Consider the following 14,181-nt stretch of genomic DNA (forward strand, 5'->3'; position numbering starts at 1 on the left):
AGAAATACACTTATATTCACTTCACATTTGCTGCCTGGAACTTGTTCTTGAAGGTAGGTGTGCACATTCTTTCCTCCAAAGAGCTAAACAGAGCTAATGTATTTAAAATCTGCTAAAGGAGGAGTAGCCTATGGTCACCACTTACTGACTAATCCAGTAGTTAGAGACTTGGATAACCCAAGAAATTAGGTGTTTGGGTTATTCTCGGCAGCCTCATGCATATTCACTGCCACTCCCAGGAGATTACCCTTACCTGCAGATAAAAGGGATAGAACAAACCTGCCTTCCACTGAAGCTGTACCACCACATCTAAAGGAATCCAATATCAATTTAAACAGAGCACAAGAGGAAGAGGAAGCATGGTTCCCTGTCTTCTGTTAGGACACTCACTTTAGAGATAAGACACAGTTATTCTTCTAAAACTTACATTAATTGTCTCTCAGATATTCTGGATTTATATAGTTAACATTAATCCTGAATGTGGACACAGAGCCAGTATTCCCACATTGTTCATAGTGATACTGCCTCGACATGTAACTCCTGGTTATTTTTGTTTTGATACTCATCCACTCCCAGCTGTCATCTTCACTAACCCAGAACAGTAGGAGCATGTACTCAGTTATTCACCAGGACAAACTAATGCTGCTTAGAGTAAACTGCCTTCCAGAAAACAATCCCCCAACCTGAAATGTCACCCATGTTGTTTGTCACTAGATGCCTGACCTTGACTTCACCAGCTCTGTGGAACAAATGAGGGCACCTTACCAAGGCAACTGGCTTGGTCTGTGCCAATAACCCATATCCATCATAATTGACCAGCAACAAACCCTTGCTGCATGGCATTTAATAAGCCCTTTGCTTGTTCTCTCTCAAATCACTGGTCTGTTTAAGTAGCTTTGTAATACTCTCTATGTCACTCCAATGAGGTGAAGATTTCCAGTATTTTTAGATCAGATGAGCTGAATGAATTCTGAATTTTGTTAATTTGCCTAATCATCATAAGCATCAAGTCAAATGTTTTATGGGCTGCTATTACAGACTTTCCATTACCTTTTTCACTGGTACTTACATCCATCATAATGTAGTTTGACAAGATTTACTTCCAAGCTCAGTGTAATTCTGTCTTTCTTTCCTGATAGGGACAACTCATTACTTAACTGCAACTGTCTTTTTAAGACTTCTCTAGCATTCATTTCTGCAATCTAGTTTATTTTCAAGCAGAAATGTTATTTCCAGTAAAATGAGTGCCACAGTATACCTGTACACAAATTTCTCTAAAGAATCAACACATCACCACATATACATTAAAATCTTGACCACAGCTTTAGAGACAAGGACACATCTTGAAATCTGTGAAATGCCATGGAACGAGATGAGGCCAGGGAGAAGTTGTAGTTCTGTGCATCTTCTTCATTCCTGTGAATAGATAGAGTCCTCAAGCAACAGCATTGCATGTAATTTACCAAGCTCTACCAGTATGCTCAACTCTCCCCTTTTCTCAATTAACCTTGAAAAGCTGAGAGATGCTTCCCTGCTGGTTTCTGGATTGCCCCTTAAAACTCTTGCTCTTTGTTGACAGTTACAGAACTACAGTTGCAGTTGGAAAATTAACTCTGCTGTAGTTTCTCTCTAATCAGAAATTTACAGTGCACTTTCCCCAACTACAGCGAATCCAATGTGCTCCAGTTTGCTGCATTTCTCTACAGGGATTTTCTGTGGGATGGAATAGTCATGAAGTCGATCTGTGGCACTGTTAGCCCTGCTGCTGTGCACTGCCCATGTCATTTTCACTGCTGTTTCTGATTCCGGGCTTATTTCAGTCGCTACTTTCCTCCTGGCCTTGCCAAAAATACAAAGTTTTACAGGTTGCCATAAGCTTGAGCCTTGTACTTGGTCACTCTCTTGTTTCCTGATCTACTTTACTTTAACACTTATGTTTTTGGTGGTCTGACAGATGTGTAGCAATGTGGAGGGAGAAATTAAAGGGTAAATAATAGTCAACGTTTAATGATTTCAGAGGAAAGATAAGTATTCTGTGCACAATTTGGAAGTAACATTATGTAGAACACGACGATTGAGGCTAAAGCAATTCTGATCTGCAGAAGTGACAACAGTCCTTGGAACGGCTCTAACTCGTGGCAAGAAGATGGAAGCGATTTTTGAACAAATCTTTTTTTTCCCTCTTGCCCAGATTTTGTTGTCGCCTCCGCGCGCTCCTCGGGATGCGCAGCGGCGGCCGCGGGAAGGGACCCTCCCCTCCCGAACGGCATCCCTTCCTGACCCGCATCCTCTCCTGACCCGCATCCCTTCCTGACCCGCGTCCTTTCCTAACCTGCATCCCCTCCCGAGCTGCATCCTCCCCTGACCCGCATCCTCCCCTGGCCCTCATCCCTTCCCGGTCCGCACGAGCATCCCGCCGCCCGAGACCCGTGGCGTGCCCGCCTCCCGCGCCGCTGCGGCAGCGCCCGGCCGGGGCAGGGGCCCGCTGTGCGCAGGGACGGTCAAGGCACCAAGGACGCGCTGCCGCCGGCGGCTCCGCTGCTGCCGCTCCCGTCCCCGTCCCCGCGCCGCCGCCGCGCGCGCCCGCCAGCGCGCGCCCGTGCGCCGAGCGCGGCTATTGGCTGCGGAGCGCGCGAGCGGCACCCGCGGGGAGCGCCGTGCGCGCGCCTCGGGACCGCGGCTCGTGCGCGCGCGCGCGCGCTCCCCCCTGCCCGCCCGCCCGCCCGCTCTCCCGGCGCGCGCTCCCCCCGCGGCCGCGGCTCCCGCGCTCCCCGGGGGCGGCGCGAGGCTGAGGCGCTGCTGCCGCCGCCGCCGCCGCTGCTGCTGCCCGGAGCCGCCGCTGCCTCCGCTCCGCTGTCAGCGGGGACGGGACGCGCAGCCAGAGCGCAGCGAAGGCGGGGAAGGGCAGGGAAGGAAGGGGTGTCCCCTCCTCACTGAAGGAATCCGCACCGGTGCGAAGTTATCGCCCAGAGACGGTGAGAGGCGCTCGGGCTGCTCAACCTGCTGCCGCCGCCGCCGCCGCTGCTGCCGGTAAATGCTCTTCACTTCATACTTGCCGACATGCCCGGGGCTCTCATCCCCTGTCCGCCGCAGCGCTCGGGGCTCCGCGGCCCCGGCAGCCCCCGGTGTGATTGCGCGGTGGAGTTGCCAAGTTGGGATGTGTGTGTGGGTGTGCGGGTGCCGGAGCCGCGGGATTCAGCACTTGGAGAGGTCATTACTGGCATGAGAATCCTCCGTGCCTCCGCAATAACTGCCGCTGCTGCCCATTAATCCTCATCCTTAACCGCTGGTATTTCTCATGTTTTCACCGTGTTTTAATGTTGTCTTTGCTTTTTTTTTTTTTTTTTTTTTTTTTTTTTTTTTTTTTTTTTTTAAAGCTGCTGGGGTTTAATTTGTTTATTTACTTTCTTTCCCCCCTTTTCTTCCGAGATTGTAGTACAATGTTATTATTTATTTCTTCAGTGTTTGCCAACAGTGTGGGAAGGTATCGCTGATTCAGAAACTATTGTCCACAGTGCGTCTCGGCTAGGAACAGGCAGCAATAGGAGAAGGCAGGCATTTGTATTCCGAAAGGGAATTAAAAAAAAAAAAAAAAAAAAAAAAAAAGAAAGCTGCTTTGCATCATTGCCGCAGATTTGCGGGCAGCACGGCACGGAGGGACGGTGATATTTTGTTGTTTGCGAAGGTAATAACCAGCGAAGCGCTCTGGTGTTTCACGCGTAGCCCCGCGGTTGAGCAGTGTGGGAATGGCTGTGGATGATAAATGCCGGGCTGTGCGGGCAGGGACTGCTGGCAGGGATCGCAGCCGGCGCTCACACCATGTACCGGCGGGCGCTGACACCGGAGCGCGTCCCTCACACACCTGCCGTGGAGTGGCACCTGGACAAGAGGCTGCTCTGTCTCCTGCACGCACCCAGACTGAAATTTAAATAAGGTGCGAATTGGGCTCTTAACTCTCTGTCTTTGAACCAGACTCCTTTTTCAGCACTTCTTGTTAGGGTTCTTGTGTAAACATCTATTTGTAGCAATTTCGGGAGATTTAATAGTACTGATGTCCTAATATGTGCTTTCATGTCTTTTTGTTTTTTACTTCATGCTTAAGTGTTCTTTCATTTTCAGAATGAAATGGCAAGTACTGTCTGTGTGTGTGTATATGTGTGTTGCATAAATATTTAAATATTTATATATAATGTTTGGCTTGTACTTGTTTAAATTTAGAGAATCTTGCATTGTGGGGAGGAAACAGGTATTATAACAGAATTAAAATGCAGGAACACAGAATTAAAGGAGACTTTGTTTGTAAGGTTTAGTTGTGTAGTTAGAAGATTATGTAAGATCAAAGACATTCAAAATGCATGTGTCCTAGAGAAGTAAAGTGCAGAAGGAGCAGCGTTCTAGCAATTTAAGAATAGAAAGCTTTGCTGTAACAATACAGAATGCAAGCTGTCAATAAGTCTCTGTAGCCATCCAACATCCTCACAGGGCACTTTATGGAATGCTGCTTAAAATCTGTTGTAATTAAACCACAGTCTCTGTTAAGGGCAGAGTTAATGAAAGAGCAGCAGCACCTGTTAGTATGGTTACTTGAGGTAAGTGTAATAGCTTACAGTGGCTGTAGAGACTCCAAAGTTTTTCTTCAAACTTCAGAGGAATTGAGAATGATTCTTTCTGTAAGATATTTCTATTTGTCATTCAGCTGCACAGAACCACTGTACAGAATAACAATTGGTCTGTTCTAGGGGTAAAGTCAGTTTTTACAAGGGGATGACAACCTAACAATAAGGAACATTTCTTGCTTTGTCAAGATTTAAAATATATACAAACAATGTATTTGAGCATCATTTTCCTGTGCTTTGGCAAATCAGGTTGATGATTAATTTGGCTTGGCCCAAATGCTGAGGTTCCTAGTTGCTGAGTAATAAATAAAAACTAGTCTTACATTATACCCATATAGACTGTGTGGTATTCAAAAAGCCAACTGTGAGGTCTGAGCTTTAATTCATTTAAAGAGGAAAACTTTTCTAGCTGTGGTTTCTTAGTCTCCTGGCAATGCCTGAGAACTCAAAGAAGTTTTTTTTAATCCAATTATTAACAGGTTTACAGCATGTTTTTTAAAGAAAAAGTTTTGGTCCAGATAATGTTTGAATTTTTATTCTGCTTTTAAAAAAACATTTCTATTACGACAGTGTTCATAGGAAACAATAACATTTTAGTCCTCTACATGCTCATTTTTAATAGGGATAATTAAAATAATGGTCTTTCTGTGTCATTAGCTTTTAACTGCTTGTGTAGCACAGGGAGAATTAGCACGTGAGCATCACTAGTAATGTTTTCCTGTAATTAAACTGAACTGTATTTTCACTTGTAATATTTCACACTAAAAGTCAAAGCTGCAGGTAAGAATTGAGGAAGTGCTTTCTCTTGTTGGGTCACAGACATTACCAAAGGTTATTGATTTGAGGGGGCTAATAGTTGCATTTCTTTGCCTTTTTAAAGAACAGTTTTATTCCTGATATATATATATTTGTACATCAACTTTTCATACATGGACATGGTTTTGCCATTTTCCTGTCAAATACTGACATTTTTGTTTCTGCAGTCAGAGTACATTTCCTGTGAACAGCTTTACTGTTAGTGAAAGTCATGGTGTTACCTGTATTAGTGATTGTGTGCTTAAAATTATTTAGAACAACATAGGAAAGGGAAAATGTTGAGTTCAATCAAGTTCAATGTCTAGACTTTCTTGTCTGAGAGGTCAAACTCAACTGAAGGTCAAATTAGATGAAGACAAAGCTCTAGCCACTATTAGAGTACTCAAGTCAATATACCAATGTTTGTTTTGTGTTTGTTTGCATTTTACTGTGAATTTAATCCCTCAGTCCTTAATGTTTTTGGCAAAAGATGCACATAGGAGCACCACTGAAGTCCATGCTTAAAGATAAGACCAAAAATTTATTGGGCTGCTCCTTTAAACAATAATATTCTTTTATATAAATGGATAGTTCTAAAAAGTTTGCCCTTCCTTGCCCTGGATCTGTAATAGAAAATACAGCCTTACAATATAAATTAAATTCATTTCTGCTAAACTAATTAAGATAAGAGATGTTTTAGTCCTTACTTGCTCTTTCAGAAGGTTAATATTTAATGGAAATGGCAAGTTTTTTCCCAGGCTTTTTTTTTTTTTTTTTTTTTTTTTTAACTGTGCTTTACTTACAGTTTCACAAGATCCTTATCAGGAAGAACAGTTTAATCTAATACTCACTGTGCTACAACAGAAAGGAAGGGTTTGCTGATACTCAGTACAAGCAGAGCTGGTCCCCACTTTGTGCCCGGAGGTGTCACATCCCAGAGCCTTCATGCCAGCCGATGGTGACTCATCTCTCTAATTTCTTCCTGCACAAAGCAGCTCCTGCACAGAGTGCTCTTGGTGAGGTACGGAGTGACTCTGGCTGTGTCACCCTGTTCCAGCCACAGGCTGCTCCAACTCTGGCTCCCGGCTGTGGCTGCAGCCTCGCAGAGCCCCTGCTCCTGCTGCTGTCAGTGTTCCCTGCAGCACAGCCTCCCCCAGTCCACACAGCACTGAAAGGAGACTCTGGGCCATCCTCTGTTAGCTCACTTTTGTCTCACAATCATTGCTCTGCACTGGGATCCCATAAATGCTGGTGAAGTTCAAATACCTTGGTTTAAATCCACCTGCCTCACTAACTCAATATAACCAGATAGACTTTTCGGATAAGCAGGAAGCGTGCTAAGCTTAGATGTTATCCACTTTTTATTATTTTTAAATAGGTTCTTTTTAGTTGAATTGATTGACATTCAGTGCCAAATAGTAATAAATTGTCTACTTTCATCTTTATTGCTGAGCATTAATAACCCAGTAGTCATCCAAACAGGGATGTAATTGTAAGATTTTTAGTGACAAGCTGCACAACACTGGATTACAAACTTTTGTGTTTAGCTGAGCAGGTTGGGAATGGATACATGGTGCACACACTGCTTTACACCAGCGGCTGTATTCAGACTCATTCTGGGCAATAGTCAGGGAAACAACTATCATAAGTTGCCTTTTTCTTTCCCTAGGAGCAGGTTTTACAGAGGATACATATTTATCTCTGATGAATGGAAATAAAGTTTCACTTTGGAATGGTAGGTTGGCTTTAGGCGTTTTTTGGTTTTGTGATTATGTTCTTTGAGTTGTTTTTGTTTTAACTATAATGCAACTCAATATGGCTAAATTTAGAACTGAGTGTCACCCTTTTTGGTTTTGGATAATAGAGTCTTTATTCTTTTTTTTTTTTTTGTGTTCCGAAGAGACTTCTTACCAAAAACACAGGCAAAATATTAACTGTAACCATTCAGAACTACAAATCTGTGTTAAAATAATATAAAATACATAAGTAGATGCTCTTGGAGGATTTTCTTAGTAGTCTGGGGCACCCTGCCTTTACCTTTAGTAGCATCCTTTAAAGCTTTGAATTGGTCTCAGTTCTCCAGATTTATCTGCTGTTTCTCAGCCCACACAGGCAAGGAAAACACCAGGGCTTGTTCAGAGGGGTGGTGCAAGGCTATCTCAAATCCTTAATGAGCATATCATGGAAACGCTTGAGGAGGATAGAAACAGCTTTGGGTGCAGTCTGTGTGAGGAACGCGGAGAGAAGGCCAGGCTGGACCTGTGCACTGGCCGAGGAACAGGAGCAATGGTTTCATCTCAGGTGCTCTTTGGGGGAGCAGTGAAAGTGACAGAAACAAAAGTGTCTTCTGCTGCTTATCCTGGCTGGTGTCAGGCACAGGGACAGCAGCCAGTGTCAGTTTTTGAACCAAGCCCAGAGGAGCTTTTCCTACCTGTGTGCCCAGGTACAAAAGCTGAGCCTGTCTCCAGGTGAGTGCTGCTGTGCCTCCTGGGAACTTTCAGGTGTGATCCCTTAACTCTCAACAGGGTTCTTTCTTTTTTTTACTTTCTGTTACTTTTGAGGATAACTTTTAGGGAAATCATGTTTCCTAAACAATTGATTTAGGAGTGTTGGTTCTGCTTGGTTTTGAGTGGCCCTGTACAGTGTTGTCAGCTGTGTTGTAGAAATCTGTCTTGTGTTAAGAGGTGTGGATAACTGTATGTAAGTGGAAACTATAAAAATTCTTTCATGAAGCCATTGTGTAGGAGTGTAGGGCTTAGATGTAAAACAGAAAAATACAGGAAATCCTACTAAATATAAATAATAGATTTTTCCAAAGCTTTTTCTGAGTGTAATTGCCTAGTGACTTTTCTAATCTCTCTAAAAAAAGGAGAATTAGTTATCATAATAGTGTGCTCCAATATTTGTGCCACATACTAAAGCAATGGTAAGTACCTTTTCCAACAATGACAGCAGAAAATAATAAATTAATATTTACAAAGGCAGAATACCAGATATTGAAATATAACAATGACACTAGAAAGAAGCTTTCTGGTCTTGAAAATAAAGTTCACTTTACTTGCCAGTGTTTCAGTAAATACAGTGTTAGATTCAGATTCTGGAGGTAAAACGAGTCTACTGAAATAAAGTAAATATTAAATTCATCCTACTGTATAAAAATACATTCCCTGGGGAGAAGTGTTGTACACTTTATGCTTGCCACATGAAATGAGTTTTCTGAACCAAATAAAACAAGTGGTATGCAGTTCTGCTGTCTCTGTGCAGATACCTAATTGGCCATTACTAGAGATTTAGACATTAAAAAAAAATATATATATATATATACTTTTCATCCTAGTTCCTGATTACAGATGCTGTAGGGTTGGATGTGCATGTGCAGGCTCTTGGTGTGTTTGGTTTTGGGTCTATGCTCAGGGACATCCAGAGGGTTGTGTTCCTTCAGGAGGTGGCAAGAGCATAGCCTGGAACACAGACCTTTCTCTTATGGCATGTTTTCTATTTTGGGCACTTCTCCTAACTTTTCTCCATGTACTTTTGACATAGAGAAATATTTTCACATTGTCTATGGTTTTTGGGGAAGTGAGCTCTAGCTGGTTTCTGGTTTCCCATCAGAACATACAAATGTGAGCATCCACAAAAATAAGCCTTGAGAAGGTAGGGAAATAGTTTTCTCTCCTACTTCAACATAGCTGACAGCATTAAAATCAAAAGGGTTATTACTTGGCCTCACAAAAAAGATTTTTTTGTCAGACCCCTTCTAATCACAATAAAGTTTTAGGCAATCTTATTTTATAGAAGAATATTTGAATGAGTTGAAACTTGATACATTTAACCACAGGTTTGAGTAAACACAAAACTACCATGGAAGTGGATTAGCAATTTTAGTAATCTTGTAGCAGTTTGTGGTGGTGTTTCTATAAGTGTTCAGTTACCTAAAACATGACTGAGTTTATGTAAATATACATGTGACACATGGGGGTCTAGCTTGCAATGGAGATACAGAAAATTCCCATAGTGAGTGGCTTTTATCTATCCCTAAATATCAGCTAAAGAACACACAAAAACTCTGTTAAGTGAAACTGTAAATTGCTGTTGAGAGTGAAGCAATACAGCAAAGCTTTTTAAAGAAAGTTTACTGTTTAAAGATTAGTGGGTGCCTATAAGATGATGGAACAGGAAAAAATCCTGTTAGCTGTTCTCTTAAGTTCAATTCTTAGTGTCCTTCTGGACTTGGTTTTGGATCTCTGGCTGTTGAAAATCCTTGAGAAAGAAAAGCACTGTAAAAGTATTTCTGTCAAGTCACCTGAAATAAATGCATATGCTTGGTAGTTGAGTCTTTTCAGGAAAGATTTATGGGAAGTCGACTGTCAGGTAGATTATTAATAATCTAAAAAGCAAGGATAGTAATAAAGATTGGTGTTGTAGCCTTGGCTACAAAAGGAACTAAACCTTTTTTGTTTTAGCAGAGAAGTCAGCTTGCTTTCCTTCTCTCCTTGCATAGAAGACATAAGTCTTCTCTTTCCCCATCTCTGCAGCTGCTTGTTGTGGGCACAGAGCAGCCTGAGCAAAGCTCTCTTAGTGCAGTGCTAAATTTGGAGGTCACCGCTTTATTAAGCAATTCTGAAGTGTGTGGTATTGCAGTGCAAATCCTAGCTGACACCCCTGGCCTCAGCTGTGGAGTAAAGAATAAGCTGTGCTGCTGTCTTTTCTTTCAGCTTTTCTACCTGCTAAGGAATGCTGACTGAAACCCAGAACATTGTCACCTTCTTTCCTCTGTGCAGCATACCTGAGGCTGAGGGATGACACCAGAGTGGAGCTGCACAAAATATATTTCAGAATGATGGCAGTGGCCAGGACCAGTGCTGAAGCACAATTTGCTGCAGCATTTTTCCAGGCTATCAAAGTCACAATTATTTCAGTGCTCCTTATAAAGCAGGCCCTCTGGAAATATCATCATGGCACTTTGTTTCAGCATTGCAGGGCAAAGGAGAGACAGAGATCACCATGTGCATAACCAAAATGCCTTGCACAGGAACAAAGCTGAGATAGTGACTCCTCAATGGATTGCTGTCATCACTCTCTTCCTCCTGCTCCCTTCAGATCATTCCCCAGCAAGGTGCCACCCCTGGCTTCAGCAGCCTGCCTGTAAACAGCAATCTCTCTCCCTCTGGGGCATGAGGAAGGGGAAAAGGAGAATAACACAGGGATAAAAGTAACCTGGATAATGCCTCAGTGCCCGGGGGTGTGTGTTTGTGTCTCAGATGCCCTTGGGGCTGTGGCTCCACCAGAGCTTGGCTGCTGTGGGTGAGCCCCTGCAGACCCCTGAGCTGCCCTCAGAGCCTGCAGGGAGAGCTGCAGCTCCTCTGCCTCTGTGCCCCTTGTTGTGCTTCCAGTGAGGATTAGGAACTGATGAGCCGAGTGAGAGAGAGCTTTCCCTTGGCTTGCACAAGCAGATGTCACTGCTGGAGAGAAGTGGTGAGAGGTGAGGAGAACCTGTGGATTGCCTGTGGAGTATTTATTCTTCTATTGGAGTTCTAATTACCTTACTGCAACTCTTCTTCCATCTCTCCAGTAATCCCAGCGGCCTCTCTAAGTTCTTCTAGTTCAGCTGGCATTCTGTATCAGCCACCTCCAGGCTTAAATTGCCTTTCTTTTTCCTTTAAAGTAGGAGTAATCACTTCCCTCTGTGTTTCTTAGTCCAAAATATAAGCCCTTAATAGATTTCTCTTTTACAGAGCAGCTTATGCATTACCTCCATGCCTGTCTCTCTCCCCATAACCTTCACTGACTGTGAACACTAGAATTTATGCATTATCTGTTCTGTAGCTCTTGTGTTACAAGATTGAAATTTGCAGGTGTACCCCAGTTAGCTTTAGGCCAACTTCCAGATGACCTTTTCCCACACAAGGATACTGGAATAGTGAGATCTGTGTCATTCTCTTTGTCTCAGCAGTCTGCTTGGGAAAATCAGAACTGGGAGTCTGTTGATTCTCCCCACATCGATGCTCATTCCCTACTTGCCTGGTGGTTCCTTGCAAAGGAGACAGCTTTTCTCATTCCTCTGCTCCTGCAGAAGGGAACACTATGAAGTGTGGGGTTTAGATCCTTTGTAAAGCTGCAATGATTGCTGCTTTGTTCTCCCTCCATTTACCAAAGGTTTTCCATCTTGCCCTGGGCACAAAGAGTCTGTGATTATTTAAAATTTCCTGGCCCCTGGAATGAAATGTTAGAAGTCTGATGTGTAGTCAGACTGGGTTAGTCCTTGCAAAGAGGAAACCTGGTGGGTATTCAAAAAATATTTAAGCAGCTTTCTTGAAAACAAGTAACTCATCCCATGTATTATAGAATAGGAATGTCTTTAAATTTGCAATGTAAAAATAATTTAATAAAATGACAGTTAAGCCTGAATTAGATAAGTTGTACTATCAGGGTCTGATCCTGAAAATAGTCATTATTGCCCTGCTGTTGTTCAAATGGCTGTGCATGGCAAAGGATCACCTGCTTAGGGCAGCCTCTACTAGAACACGTTTTTCCTACTGTTGAAAACAAGTAACTCATCCCATGTATTATAGAATAGGAATGTCTTTAAATTTGCAATGTAAAAATAATTTAATAAAATGACAGTTAAGCCTGAATTAGATAAGTTGTACTATCAGGGTCTGATCCTGAAAATAGTCATTATTGCCCTGCTGTTGTTCAAATGGCTGTGCATGGCAAAGGATCACCTGCTTAGGGCAGCCTCTACTAGAACACGTTTTTCCTACTGTTGTCCATTTGCAGTTTAATTTATACATTTCAAAGAAGGACACTTACAAGATGGTTAGATGCCACTTCAATTTTGCTAATGAAATGCTGTTTTGTACTTAGTAGACCATAATATTGGCACAGCAGTGTTGTATTCATATTGTTGTATAATTATATTTCCTGAGTCTCATACCTTCTTTTGATGTTCGTTGTGGCTGCAGATCTTTATCACGTCGGGGTCACCAGATGTTGTATTCATATTGTTGTATAATTATATTTCCAGAGTCTCATACCTTCTTGGTCGTTTTCTCACGGCAGATCTTCACAGCAGTGTTGTTGTTGCTTCTCGGTCAGGGCTCCTCTCCAAGGCTCTCCCTGATCACCCCACCCCCTTTTATCTCAGTTACCTCCATGGGCTACAGCTGCTGCCCAATCAAGGACATCACAGCTGCAGCCCATTTACAATAACTAGAATCAGGGCAGGGTCACTAATACAATACAAAGATCTTTCACTGCCATACATATATTTACAATACATAAGTTAACTCAGGCCCCTACATTTCCCCCTTTACTTTTAGCAACTTTACAATTACAATAAACATATCTGTCCCAGCTCTCAGGCTGCCACAGCTCTCGGCTGACAGCTCTCAGCTGTCTTTAAACATACACAAATCCCTAGATGTTCCCAGGCTCTTCTCCTCAAAGGCCATAGTCTTACAGCTCTCTGAAAAGCCATAATCTTATAGCTTTCTGCTGTTACAGCTCCTTGATTTAAAGGCCTTACTATATTCTAGAGTCCCAGCTCTTAGGCTGCCACAGCTCTCAGCTGTCTTTTCTTCTATAGTCCCAGCTCTCAGGCTGCCACAGCTCTCAGCTGTCTTTTCTTCTATAGTCCCAGCTCTCAGGCTGCCACAGCTCTCAGCTGTCCGGGGGATTCCATACCTTCATTTGATGTTTGGCTGCACATTCTTTATCACGTCGGGGTCACCAGATGTTGTATTCATATTGTTGTATAATTATATTTCCTGAGTCTCATACCTTCTTGGTGGTTTTCTCACGGCAGATCTTCACAGCAGTGTTGTTGTTGCTTCTCAGTCAGGGCTCCTCTCCAAGGCTCTCCCTGACCACCCCACCCCCTTTTATCCCAGCTACCTCCACGGGCTACAGCTGCTGCCCAATCAAGGACATCACAGCTGCAGCCCATTTACAATAACTAGAACCAGGGCAGGGTCACTAATACAATACAGAGATCTTTCACTGCCATACATATATTTACAATACATAAGTTAACTCAGGCCCCTACACAGCAGAACCTATCATTTATAGCTGGTAGGTATTATTTTCAAACTAAGCAGCAAGAAACATATATATGAGCTTGAACTTGTGGTAGTTGAAGTTTATTTATGCTTTGTAGTAATTGTAGTGACTTAGGATCAAATCTTGCTTATCCATGGTACAGTTTTAGCTGGGTAGGGAGGCTCACTTCTTGTTTCTAGGTTTTTTTCTTTATAGAAAAAGAGAAACAAATGAGGCTTGGCACCACACATTGCAAAAAGAATTGCTGAGGTTAAAGAAAAAGGTGCTCAATATTTGGTTTGAGATTGCTTTCCATTTAGGCAGTGTGAGCAGAAGTGAAACCAGTGGCTCTCATGGTGGTTCAGGAGCAGCTATGTGCTACTCCATCTGGGTCTTGCCTTGTTTGCAAAAAAGGACCTTGGCAGGCATGGCAGATGGAAGCACTGTGGCTGGTGGGCTGTTTCCTGGGTCCAGATAGTAAACTAGCAAAAATGTGATTTAAAAATGTCTTACTGTCTTCCTTCTCACATCACTTATCTACTCTACACTTAAGTCTGGCACAGCTGGATGTAAAGCTCCAGGATCTAAGCTCCATAACCAAGGGTTATCTGACTTAGTTCAGTCAGTGCATGAATATTTTGGACTGTAATTCCCCAAATTTGTTATGAATGCATCTGTCTGTGTCAGAAGTCATGGTAACCATATTCCTATGTATTTTAACATAATGCTT

At 42.8% G+C, this 14,181-nt stretch overlaps 1 protein-coding gene across 14 annotated transcripts in view; it reads left to right on the top strand.

The window, feature by feature from the left end:
* The first annotated feature begins 2,819 nt into the window (after positions 1 to 2,819).
* TENM2 (teneurin transmembrane protein 2) overlaps positions 2,820 to 14,181 on the top strand; it is a 617,488-nt gene continuing 606,126 nt past the window's right edge. For 10 of the 14 annotated variants that reach the window (XM_058034856.1, XM_058034860.1, XM_058034861.1 and 7 more), the window contains exon 1: positions 3,259 to 3,289. The gene's annotated coding sequence lies outside the window, so the exon portion shown is untranslated. Of the gene's footprint in view, positions 3,031 to 3,257; positions 3,290 to 14,181 lie in introns of those variants that run through there. The other 4 variants (XM_058034857.1, XM_058034859.1, XM_058034858.1 and 1 more) reach the window with 2 other exon arrangements.

This window comes from Melospiza georgiana, chromosome 15 (genome assembly GCF_028018845.1).
Source record: "Melospiza georgiana isolate bMelGeo1 chromosome 15, bMelGeo1.pri, whole genome shotgun sequence".
Classification (NCBI taxonomy): Eukaryota; Metazoa; Chordata; class Aves; order Passeriformes; family Passerellidae; genus Melospiza; species Melospiza georgiana.